Here is a 9,696-nt window from a genome sequence, read left to right as displayed (position 1 = left end):
GTGGAAAACTGTTCTGTGGTCAGACGAATCAAAATTTGAAGTTCTTTATGGAAATCAGGGACGCCGTGTCATTCGGACTAAAGAGGAGAAGGACGACCCAAGTTGTTATCAGTGCTCAGTTCAGAAGCCTGCATCTCTGATGGTATGGGGTTGCATTAGTGCGTGTGGCATGGGCAGCTTACACATCTGGAAAGACACCATCAATGCTGAAAGGTATATCCAGGTTCTACAACAACATATGCTCCCATCCAGATGAGGTCTCTTTCAGGGAAGACCTTGCATTTTCCAACATGACAATGCCAAACCACATACTGCATCAATTACAGCATCATGGCTGCGTAGAAGAAGGGTCTGGGTACTGAACTGGCCAGCCTGCAGTCCAGATCTTTCACCCATAGAAAACATTTGGCGCATCATAAAACGGAAGATACGACAAAAAAGACCTAAGAAAGTTGAGCAACTAGAATCCTACATTAGACAAGAATGGGTTAACATTCCTATCCCTAAACTTGAGCAACTTGTCTCCTCAGTCCCCAGACATTTACAGACTGTTGTAAAGAGAAAAGGGGATGTCTCACAGTGGTAAACATGGCCTTGTCCCAACTTTTTTGAGATGTGTTGTTGTCATGAAATTTAAAATCACCTAATTTTTCTCTTTAAATGATACATTTTCTCATTTTAAACATTTGATATGTCATGTATGTTCTATTCTGAATAAAATATGGAATTTTGAAACTTCCACATCATTGCATTCCGTTTTTATTTACAATTTGTACTTTGTCCCAACTTTTTTGGAATCGGGGTTGTCGAAGAGGAAATGCTATATTGACATTGTTATGGTTGTGGTGTTTGCTTCTGCTTGTGTTTCTCCCCAAGTACCGACTTCCTTTTTTCTCCCAGTGAGATGATTGGTCGAGCACATGAGTACTGAATTGATCCTCATCAGGGCCTTGAGCAGGAGTGCACATACGGTGCCAGTGGGTCAATTTGGCACCGTTTATTCTGTGTGTGGTGTGCAACAACCAGACAGTAGTTAACTCCCTCTAATATTTACCTGTGATGGTGTTTGCATGGGGTAGCATGGTGGTGTCGTGGTTAGCACTGTCGCCTCACAGCAAGAAAGTCCTGGGTTTGAGCCCAGTGGCCGACGAGGGCCTTTCTGTGTGGAGTTTGCATGTTCTCCCCGTGTCTGCGTACATTTCCTCCGGGTGCTCCGGTTTCCCCCACAGTCCAAAGACATGCAGGTTAGGCTAATTAGTGGCTCTAAATTGAATGTAGGTGTGAATATGAATGGTTGTTTGTCTCTGTGTCAGCCCTGCGATAATGTGGCGACTTGTCCAGGGTATACCCTTCCCCTTGCCCATAGTCAGCTGAGATAGGCTCCAGCTTGCCTGCGACCCTGTAGAACAGGATAAGCAGCTACAGATAATGGATGGATGGAAAGGTGTTTGCATGCTTTCACAGTGAAGTTCTTGTGGAAATATTTGTGTCATCTGTTTTCTTGGTGATTGAATTTCAGAATTTTTATCCTGAAAATACATCTGTTTTGTTCATATACTTCCACTTCCTCTCCTCCTTTTTCATTCAGGGCTAATTTTACTTTGTTGCTGCCTCAATCCCCTGGATTTATTCATTGGGGTCATAACAGACATGCAAGAATGAATTAGAGTAAGGTTTGAAATAATGTGTAAAGATTATTAGCATTGTGTTGCATTACAAAATTAACTTTTGCAGCGCTTATCAGATTTATTTGAACAATATCCAAATTCAGAAATGATGGCCGCACACAGCCACATGATCTGAGATGTCCCATGACATATCAAGGATGTGTCAGGAGGAGCTTCTGCCCAGAATGGTACAAAACAACACATCCTTGGTTGGAATATTCCCAGAGTAAAGACTCTTGTTGTTTTGCTTGCCAGCATTTCTCCCTTCCTTATGCCCCCAAAAGTGTATTTACTTCAAATGAGGGAAATCATAATTGGAAGAAAGCAGTGTTTAAAGCATATACGCAGAGCCATGGCCTCACTTTCGTTTATAAATGCCTTGAGACCTCAAGAATGGCACACAGGAATGAGAATTTTCCGCCAATCGGCAGATTTCCGACTTTTTCAGACCAAAATGATCGTTTTTGAGATTGATGTAAATCTGTTGAGAATTTTTTTTTTTTTTTTTGGGGGGGGTATGGTTAATGATCTGTGGTCACCTTATAACGTCTTGATTCTTGGTGGGCTCCAAGTTAACACACTCAAGTCTTTCGATATGTCGTAATTAACATTCACTTTTGCGACAATGTTCGACTTATTTGCGGTAGAATTTTCGGGAAGTCCCATCGCGTGCAGTGTATAAACACAAGTGCGCATGCTCTCCACGAATGGCTTGCAATCGCCGTTCAGAACACTGAATGTCGAGATCGACGAGCAGACTGTCACAATGAAGCTTGGTGATCACATACGGAAAATAGATGTCTCAGGAAAAGTACTTTGCTCATTGTGTTCTGACATGATAAACTACGCTAGTAGAGGGGCAAGGACTATCGAACTTCACATATACACCAAAAAACACAAAGGTAGGTCGATAATTATTTTGCCTGTTCATTGATTCATTATATTTATAATGTATATCACACGAATCAATGCCATGGTGTGTGTGTGTATCTCAAATACATGTCATATATGTGTATCTTTTATAAATGGGGTTAGCTTATCTAATGTAGCATGTTGGGGAGAATCATAGTATCATATCTATATTTCTGATAAAATTTTAGGTATGATACCATGTATAACACTCCTACTTATTGCTCATTTCATAGGGGGACGGTGGGTGGGGGTGGGGGGGATTGCTGGCATGTGCCGCGCGTGAACGTCTGCCCAAATTTTTTAGGCCGAGATGAACTTGTAGTTTTTGATTTTAAAAAAATTTCCAATATGTAATGCCAATTGTACATGCCTGTTCTTTCATTCAAAATCACCACCTTGATCTTCAAATTGACCATATGATATATGTATTACAACCCCGATTGCAAAAAAGTTGGGACAAAGTACAAATTGTAAATAAAAACGGAATGCAATAATTTACAAATCTCAAAAACTGATATTGTATTCACAATAGAACATAGACAACATATCAAATATAGAAAGTGAGACATTTTGAAATTTCATGCCAAATATTGGCTCATTTGAAATTTCATGACAGCAACACATCTCAAAAAAAGTTGGGACAGGGGCAATAAGAGGCTGGAAAAGTTAAAGGTACAAAAAAGGAACAGCTGGAGGACCAAATTGCAACTCATTAGGTCAATTGGCAATAGGTCATTAACATGACTGGGTATAAAAAGAACATCTTGGAGTGGCAGCGGCTCTCAGAAGTAAAGATGGGAAGAGGATCACCAATCCCCCTAATTCTGCGCCGACAAATAGTGGAGCAATATCAGAAAGGAGTTCGACAGTGTAAAATTGCAAAGAGTTTGAACATATCCTCATCTACAGTGCATAATATCATCAAAAGATTCAGAGAATCTGGAAGAATCTCTGCGTAAGGGTCAAGGCCGGAAAACCATACTGGGTGCCCGTGATCTTCGGGCCCTTAGACGGCACTGTATCACATACAGGCATGCTTCTATATTGGAAATCACAAAATGGGCTCAGGAATATTTCCAGAGAACATTATCTGTGAACACAATTCACCGTGCCATCCGCCGTTGCCAGCTAAAACTCTATAGTTCAAAGAAGAAGCCGTATCTAAATATGATCCAGAAGCGCAAACGTCTTCTCTGGGCCAAGGCTCATTTAAAATGGACTGTGGCAAAGTGGAAAACTGTTCTGTGGTCAGACGAATCAAAATTTGAAGTTCTTTATGGAAATCAGGGACGCCGTGTCATTCGGACTAAAGAGGAGAAGGACGACCCAAGTTGTTATCAGCGCTCAGTTCAGCAGCCTGCATCTCTGATGGTATGGGGTTGCATTAGTGCATGTGGCATGGGCAGCTTACACATCTGGAAAGACACCATCAATGCTGAAAGGTATATCCAGGTTCTAGAGCAACATATGCTCCCATCCAGATGACGTCTCTTTCAGGGAAGACCTTGCATTTTCCAACATGACAATGCCAAACCACATACTGCATCAATTACAGCATCATGGCTGCGTAGAAGAAGGGTCCGGGTACTGAACTGGCCAGCCTGCAGTCCAGATCTTTCACCCATAGAAAACATTTGGCGCATCATAAAACGGAAGATACGACAAAAAAGACCTAAGGCAGTTGAGCGACTAGAATCCTACATTAGACAAGAATGGGTTAACATTCCTATCCCTAAACTTGAGCAACTTGTCTCCTCAGTCCCCAGATGTTTACAGACTGTTGTAAAGAGAAAAGGGGATGTCTCACAGTGGTAAACATGGCCTTGTCCCAACTTTTTTGAGATGTGTTGTTGTCATGAAATTTAAAATCACCTAATTTTTCTCTTTAAATGATACATTTTCTCAGTTTAAACATTTGATATGTCATCTATGTTCTATTCTGAATAAAATATGGAATTTTGAAACTTCCACATCATTGCATTCCGTTTTTATTTACAATTTGTACTTTGTCCCAACTTTTTTGGAATTGGGGTTGTACATTACACAACATCCTGTCCAGATAAAACCTAGTTAGTACACACAACAGTTGAAAGGGAAGTGATAAGTGATGTTGAATGTTACCTGCTTAATATGCAAGACCTCCTGTTACCATGATAACATCAGAAGAAAGCTTAAGAGAATTATATGATAGAACGTTTTTCTGGTTTGCACTTCATTTTAAAGGATTAGAGTATCCAAAGACATGAATAGCAAAAATGCAGAAATATAATACTGTAGAGCTCGTTTATATTAAAAGGTGCATTGATTTTTTGAAATCATCAAATGTGAATTGATTAAAAACAAGTCTCTTGTACCATATTAATCATTTTCACTTGGTAGTCCACCAAGAAGGGGAATTTATTTCCAAATAAATTGCAACTTTTTACTGATAAAATTAATGGTTTTGGGGTAAAAAAACAAAATAGCCAAAAATCATTAGCTTCCGCACCCTGGGCCCCCACCGGGGCTCTGCCCCTGGGCCCCACTGGGTGCCTGCGGCCCCCAAACCCCCGGCTTTTTTCAGACTTTTTAAATATTTTTCATTCTCATCCCTGGGCACAGGAATAGTTTTAAGCATTAACAATGAATCTAATATAGTAATTTTTATGATTAAAGTGATTTATATAGGTAGTGGTCTGAGTGAATGACCTTGACGTCCGTAACGTCACAGCAGGAAGGCTATCAGTCTCATCGCCATTTCTGCTATACTAAAACGCAGAGCTGACTGCAACTCCAATCCTCCATTTTGAGGCTAATTTATCACCATACCACGTAGATGTGCTGCTGCACCCACCAGCAACTCAACAGAAGGTGGATTTATGTTGCATGCATGGTCCAAGAATGTTCAAACTGCAAAGATTTGAGCGTGCTTTGCAAGAAGTTCACGGGCACATTGGGTGCCTGTGAAGTGGTCTCTCCTCTGTTCTACACATTTTACTGAGGACTCGTACAAAACCTCTGATCTGTTGAGGAGCGTTGGCTATAAGCCCATATTGAAAGAGGGTGCAGGACCAACAATTAAAGAAAAAGAAACTACAAGAAAAGGAAAGTATTTATTTAATTTATTTATTTTTTTAAAAAGCAAAGTTCAGTTGCACCAGTCCTCCCGGAGTGAGCCAAGGGTTGTTGCTAAAACCCGGGATGGAACAGGATGTGGCATATCGCTCGGGCAGTGACCTCCCCGCAGTTGTTGCTAAAACCGGTGACGTCCTGTTCTGTCCCGGGTTTTAGTAATTGCCTGAGCTGAGCAGTAATGATGGAGTACTCCGCATGGACAAAACAGAGAATGAGTGGAGCAGCCGTCTTATTTCTAAATTGGATATTGCTGCCATCTCGCCCTTACATGGAAGAAGTGAATGAACGGAGACCTGAACGAACAACTGAAAATCAGATTGTTTTGAAACAATCAGCCACAAGATCGGCCTTCAAGAAGCGAGAACGCAGACGGGTAAGCTCCAACTCTTATTTGGATTAAAAAAACAACAAAAACACATTTACCTGCATTTAGATTAATACATGTAACTTGTATTGTGTATTTAATTTACGGGTATAAGATTATTTAATTTGCTTCAGAATGTGATTGTCTCAGTTCATCTGATTATTTAATTAGCCTTTTACGTTTTATCAGTGAAAATGCATGCATCTACATGTATGTTGCATAAGTTATAACACCTATCCTGTTTTAATGAGAGTCAACCCACAATCAATGAAGTCAAATCAGTCTTAGTTAAGCAAGTCGGTAACGGGATTTCTTACTTTCCCCATAAATTTTTATTTATATGACTTTGGTCTATAGCTGTAAAAGGCCTCGGCCTTAAAACTGGTTACCGCTGTGATGTCACGCACTCAGGGCTGGCTGGCTCAGCGGGGCAGCTCAAATGCCAATTTTGCGGTCGATTTTAACTCTCAATAATATGTTTTTTATTCCCATTTATGCAGCATGCAAGAGTCAAGGATGGAGATACTATCCACTCAAATTTATTTAAAAATAAAGGTTCTGTGTATTGGGTTCTGTTCTCATGTCAAATCTCAGCATCATAAAACAGCAATGATTGCATGGGTAGAGAATGAAAAAAATGAATTTCTCTTCTCATCTCATTATCTCTAGCCGCTTTATCCTGTTCTACAGGGTCGCAGGCAAACTGGAGCCTATCCCAGCTGACTACGGGCGAAAGGCGGGGTACACCCTGGACAAGTCGCCAGGTCATCACAGGGCCGACACATAGACACAGACAACCATTCACACTCACATTCACACCTATGGTCAATTTAGAGTCACCAATTAACCTAACCTGCATGTCTTTGGACTGTGGGGGAAACCGGAGCACCCAGAGGAAACCCACACGGACACGGGGAGAACATGCAAACTCTGCACAGAAAGGCCCTCACCGGCCATGGGGCTCGAACCTGGACCTTCTTGCTGTGAGGCAACAGCGCTAACCACTACACCACCGTGCCGCCCAAAAATGAATTTCTGATGACTGTAAAAGATGCCCATTACCAGAAACAGGTGCTTAAAATCAGGCATACATTAAAACCATAGCAGGAGCTCTAGAAAGATGAATTGTTTTGAGAAATTTGGGTACTCTTTGTGAATGTGTTGATATAATAAAAAGAAAATCACACTGTGGCAGCGGGGGGGGTGGCCAAGCGTTGGTTTGTGAATGGAGGGAAGGTGAGTGGTCATGTCACTACACCTGTTGTCAATTAACGTGTGTTTGTGTGTCTCCTCCAGTGACCGCGCCCTATAAAAGGAAAGTGAGAAGGGGAGGTCGGCGCTGAGGGCTTGCTACTAGCCTGTGTGTGTATGTGTGTGTCTGTGAGAGAGAGTCCTTGTTGTGTGCTGAAAAGCAGCAATAAAGGAAATACAAGTCGCAAACAACCACCTGCTGTGCTTCTGTGCTCCACCCACATCAGAGTCTCGCTACAGTGGTGCTGAAACCCGGGAGAGTGCAGAAGGGAACAACCCCATGGAGTCCTCGCTGTTTAAGGACCTGATCCATGCCCTCTCCACAGTCCAGCAGAACCAGCACCAAGCGCTGGTCGCCCTCCGAAAGGAGCAAGAACAATGGTTCAAAGCCTTGGTGCTGGTCCAACAGGAGGACCGCGAGGCATTCCAACACCTGCTCGCGTCAGCGGGGCCCACGACCGCCACCGGAGAGGACCATCCCCACCTTACCCTAATGAAGATGGGTCCGCACGACGACCCGGAAACCTTCCTCGCACTCTTCGAGCAGGCAGCAGAGGCGCGGGGTTGGCCAGTGGACCAGAGCACGGTGCGCCTCCTCCCCCTGCTGATGGGTGAGGCACAACTGGCCATGCTGCAGCTCCCCGCCAACAGCTGGCTCATGTACGCGGACCTTCGAAGAGCCATCCTCCAGCGTGTCAGTCGCTCCCCAGAGCAACAACGGCAGCTCTTCCACTCGCTGCGCTTGGAGGAGGTCGGCGGGTCAGCCGTTTGCGTTCGGGCAGCAACTCCAGGATGCCTGCCGGTGGTGGCTGAGGGCAGACGACCGTGACGCCGAGAGAGTGATCGAGCTGGTGACACTGGAACAATTTGTCGCGCGACTTCCGGAAGGAATGGAAGAGTGGGTCCAGTGTCATTGCCCGACGTCACTGGACCAGGCAATTGATCTGGCAGAGGACCACATGGCAGCCGTTCCAATGGTAGGACGGCGTGTCTCCTCTCTCTTCTCTCTCCCTCTGCTTCCCGTCCTTGCCCCATTCCCCCACCACGGAGGCGGGGGCCGGCTCCCCCCCAGCCGGCCCGGCGCACCCGTGGTGTCCTCCCATTTCCCCCTTCCTTGTCTGTGTCTCCTCCCCCTCAGGTGAGTGATGTTCGTAACACCGGTGCAGAGGGAGAGCCTGGGTCGGTGTGCTGGCACTGTGGGGAGCCAGGACATCTCCAACATCAGTGCTCCGCGATGGAGGTGGTTGTGGTGGTCCAGGTCCCCGACGTGCCAGAAACCGCCCTTGATCGGGCCAGAGCGTATCAAATACTGGTAAGTGTCCAAGGGGATACGTATCAGGCTTTGGTGGATTCTGGCTGTAACCAGACCTCAATCCACCAAAGCCTGGTGCAAGGTGAGGCATTGGGGAGATTACGAAAGGTGAAGTTGTTGTGTGTGCATGGGGATGTTCACAACTACCCTTTAGTGTCTGTCCACATTCTATTTTGAGGGGAAAAACATCCGGTAAAGGCAGCGGTTAACCCTCGTCTCACCCACTCGCTAATTTTGGGGACTGATTGGCCAGGGTTTAAGGAATTAATGACGCACATACAGTGGTGCTTGAAAGTTTGTGAACCCTTTAGAATTTTCTATATTTCTGCATAAATATGACCTAAAACATCATCAGATTTTCACAAAAGTCCTAAAAGTAGATAAAGAGCACCCAATTAAACAAATGAGGCAAAAATATTATACTTGGTCATTTATTTATTGAGGAAAATAATCCAATATTACATATCTGTGAGTGGCAAAAGTATGTGAACCTTTGCTTTCAGTATCTGGTGTGACCCCCTTGTGTAGCAGTAACTGCAACTAAACGTTTCTGGTAACTGTTGATCAGTCCTGCACACCGGCTTGGAGGAATTTTAGCCCGTTCCCCCATACAGAACAGCTTCAACTCTGGGATGTTGGTGGGTTTCCTCACATGAACTGCTTGTTTCAGGTCCTTCCACAACATTTCAATTGGATTAAGGTCAGGACTTTGACTTGGCCATTCCAAAACATTAACTTTATTCTTCTTTAACCATTCTTTGGTAGAATGACTTGTGTGCTTAGGGTCGTTGTCTTGCTGCATGACCCACCTTCTCTTGAGATTCAGTTCATGGACAGATGTCCTGACATTTTCCTTTAGAATTCACTGGTATAATTCAGAATTCATTGTTCCTGTTAAGGTTTTGCTGGGAATCGAACCCGGGTCACTGGTGTAATGATCTAACAAACCCCCACTAAGCCACCAGGGGAATGACTCAAGTGCAGAGGCATGAGGCGAAGGTAGAAAGTAGCAAAAAACAGTTTATTACAATATGTACACTATTTACAATCCAGGGCAAAAAACAAAAAGTATAATC

This window comes from Neoarius graeffei, chromosome 6 (assembly GCF_027579695.1).
Source record: "Neoarius graeffei isolate fNeoGra1 chromosome 6, fNeoGra1.pri, whole genome shotgun sequence".
Lineage (NCBI taxonomy): Eukaryota > Metazoa > Chordata > Actinopteri > Siluriformes > Ariidae > Neoarius > Neoarius graeffei.
This window is presented reverse-complemented; position numbering follows the sequence as displayed.